The sequence below is a fragment of the Drosophila mojavensis genome, unplaced genomic scaffold, assembly GCF_018153725.1.
Source record: "Drosophila mojavensis isolate 15081-1352.22 unplaced genomic scaffold, ASM1815372v1 contig_36, whole genome shotgun sequence".
In the NCBI taxonomy this organism is placed as follows: Eukaryota; Metazoa; Arthropoda; class Insecta; order Diptera; family Drosophilidae; genus Drosophila; species Drosophila mojavensis.
The window spans coordinates 17128235-17131968 of record NW_025318858.1 but is presented as its reverse complement, the minus strand read 5'-3'; the positions used below and the strand labels follow the sequence as shown (position 1 = coordinate 17131968).

The 3734-nt window shown below is 39.7% G+C and overlaps 1 long non-coding RNA gene across 1 annotated transcript; it reads left to right on the top strand.

Annotated features, from left to right (window-relative positions):
* Positions 1 to 231: 231 nt before the first annotated feature.
* On the top strand, positions 232 to 1276 carry LOC122757237. The gene is made up of 2 exons (XR_006357188.1): positions 232 to 512; positions 837 to 1276. It is a non-coding gene; the product is annotated as an uncharacterized LOC122757237 (long non-coding RNA).
* Positions 1277 to 3734: the final 2458 nt, after the last annotated feature.

Here is a 3734-nt window from a genome sequence, read left to right as displayed (position 1 = left end):
TCTCTAGCTCTTATATCTTCTGAAATCGACGCGTTCATACATACGGACAGACGGACAGACGGACAGACGGACAGACAGACGGACAGGGCCAAATCAACTCAGCTCGTCACCCTGATCAAGAATATATATACTTTGTGGGGTCTGCCACGCCTCCTTCTCCCTGTTACATACATTTCAACAAAACCATTATACCCTGATTTCCCATTGAAAATGGGTTCAGGGTATAAAAAGAAACAAAACTAGAATTAGTTGTTCAATTAAAAAGTGTCAGATCCGTCTAGAGCTTCAATTAGAGCGACGATTCTTGAATGAATGCAAAGACCTTTGGCTAGGTCGCAGACACTGAAACTCCGCCAGACTTTAATGAATGGAAGCGAAGCGAATAAGGGAGATGTGAACTACTGGTATGTCACTCAGAGTCAGAGAGATGGCAGGGGCTGGATCTGGAGCTGGAGCTAGAGCTGGGCTGAGTGAAAGAGGCAACTGGGTCATTTGCTGGCGCTACGAAATGCGTAAGTATGCGAAATGAAGTCGAAACGGCTGGGCAGGGGGAGGCGTTTGGGGCGTGAAGGCGGGGCACTGGCTGCTACTGCTGCAAAAAAGAGGCTGCGAGCGATTGAATGATTTATTTTTGACAGGTTTTTAACTTAAAATTAAAACGGTAAATCAATTTTTGACAGCGGAGGCTGCGACAAGGCTGCCAACAGCCAGCATCAACGTCGCGTCGCCGCAGCTCTTTGCTAATGATGATGCCAATGTGTGAGTGACCCCCTGCCTCTCCATCTCTCTCACTCTCTCCCTCTCTCTCTCTCTATCCGTCTCTGTCTCTCTCACAGCACCGAGTGTGTATCCAAATCAAGCGGCGAGAGATGTCACAGCCAGAGCTGGCGACACGGAGACACCAAACAGTTGGCGACAGTTGCCGTCGCTGCCGAAATGTTGTCGCGACAAAATGTTGCTGTCGCTAGCTGTCGCTCTCGTCTCTGTTGCTGTCTCTGTCGCTGTCGCTGTTGCTGTCTCTGTCTCTGTCTCTTGTTGCCAGCGGATGAGTGACGAGCGGATGGCTGCCTTTCCGAATGTGGGTCGTTGTAATTAAGCCATTGGCCCAGAACATGCAAATAGCTGCAACTAATTCCGTTTGAATGCATTTCTAGAGATGGAAAACATTTCGATAACGATAAATTAGAGAAGATGAAATGATAATATTAGAAAAAATCTGTATAAGCTGTATAGATCGTAAATGATACTATTTTAAATACAATATTCATATGCTCGATTCTTTTATAAATTTAAAATTCTTGATTCTCTCAATTATTCTCTTTTTAAATTGCCTGATCGATAAGATCAGTAATAATATATAATGAGGAGATTATCGAAATTTGTGCATTCTCTCTACTATCCACTCTTACTCTTTCAATTATTTTATCAATAATCTCGATCATTTTCCTAATGAGAAAGTTGCCGAAAATTATCCATTCTTTCAATTTCCATTATAATACTGAGAATTTTTCTAACGACAATATTAGCAATTATTCGAACTATCAATGCGATTTACTCCATCAACTATCAAGCAACAATGATTTCTGCTCATTCGATAATTCTATCGATTATTTCGTTATGGATGAAGTAAACCATTTCTATACAATACGCCCACTTCTGGCCCCAAGAATCTACGCAATTTGTCGCGTGCTCAGCCGATGCGATTGATGAACCTAAAATCCACAAAAGAACATCGTTTCACATTTACATAATTGATTTCTTCTTCTTTTCGCTCTCGACTTAATGCGATGAAAACAAAGCTATAAATTGTCTGTCGCTTAATTCTCTGTCAGTTGAAAACTGTAATAAATTAATATATAAATTTCATGTCATCCAAATGTCTGGCGCGAAGCGTTACAAGTGCTGCTTGCTCTTCCTACACCAAAGACTTTTTGCATATGAAATAAATTAATGTCGTCGTCTTTATTATGACAGAGCCCATTGTTCAGCAGATTGTCATGAATTCTGATTTTAAGTTTCAGCTTGAATATAGTTCATATAGAGACAGGGCGAAGGAAGAGGAAAAGGAAGTAAAGGGTCACAGGCAAAGATTTGCAAGACTCGATTGGAAATTGGGGTTTATTATTCATACCTTAATTTAACAAAGGAAATTAAAAAACAAAAAATATTTTACCTTTAGATTAATTTAATTTTGACAAGTGTATTTTTTTTTTTTTAACATTTTATCTTTAGATTCGTTAATATACTATACTACTTATATACATAAGTAGATCAATATTCAATATTTTGCATTTAAATTTTCTGCACTATACTGCAGTTAAATTTGGTCCAAGATTTACCCAAAGTATTCCTATTAATGCCCGATATATAACTCATCCCATAAATTGATTTTCAATTTTGAATTTTCTAATTTTAATGAATAGAACTTATATAAATTTATTAAAATTAATTTAAGATATTTAAATTCTTACTACTATTATTATTATTTTTATGTATATATATATATTTTTTTAAGACATTCCTCTGCTAAAAGCTTCTACAATCTTCAGTCAAATTCGTGTAGGTCCAAAACAAATTGTCTCCAGATCTGCAAGCCGGTGCGCCCGGTGTCATGGCTCGAGGCAATCGTTCGTTTTATTTTTGATTTTTTTTAGCGAATACAACTAATCTTAATATGAAATCAAATGTCACGAATTGGATATTTGCCATATGATATTGTTGTTGTTGTTGTTGTAGTCGCATGCTAAATTGAATTAGACACTCCAATGAGAGACAGTCGCGGCTCAGGTGATCTTTAAGCGAAACGCGATCAGCCTGGCTGTGGGAGACTGAGATCGAGAGTTCGGCAATGCCCGTTGCCGATCGATGCATAGAGCAGAGCCCAGCGCGATGCAAGCACGCGCGTGAAGAGCCAACAACAAATGCAATGGGGCAGCCACAGCAACAGCAACAGACGACAGCGACGACAACAATCGAAAAGCAGAAAAAAAAAAGAATCAGCGAAGGTGAATAAATCAAACTGATTTATTGGAGTCGACGACAATGACGACGACGACGCGAAACACTGAGATGCCTCCGGCCATAAGCCATAAGAGTTGCCCAAGACAATGGCCAGGCGGGGAGGCCGAGCGGGGGCCGAGCGGGCTGTCTCTTCAGTGTGAAGCGCTGGTGCAACGATAACGCGTGACACATGCAGCAACAGCAACAGCCACAACAACAACAACATCAACAACAGCAACAACTGCAACAGCTGCAGCTGGCAGTCGGGCAGGCCCACTTGCTGCGTCCCCAGTTGGCCAATTGGTAAGCCGATTGGCTAATGGCAATGACAACAATGATGCGCTGCCTGCACCATAAATGAAAATTGCAGAAGAAGAAGAAACTCAAAATATAATTCACATTAGTAATTGCCTGATGTTGGATGCCAGAGTAAAGTTACAGCAGTGATCCGTGGAGGAGAGTGGAAGACGAAAGGTAATTTAATGGCTCTGAACTCAACTAGCTTAATGTGTGGAATACTACCTTAATATTGGCCTAAAAGTTCTAGGTGGAAGTTTTTCTGAGACATTGATATACAACATACTTATGTGTATGTATGTATGTATGCATGTATGTATGTTTGTTCCTATTTGCATGATAAACTGAAGCGAACGCTCTATTAATTTAAATAATATGAAAATGTATAAGTAGGTAAAGTAAAAAGGGTTAACTTTTTCACTAGTATTATTATATTA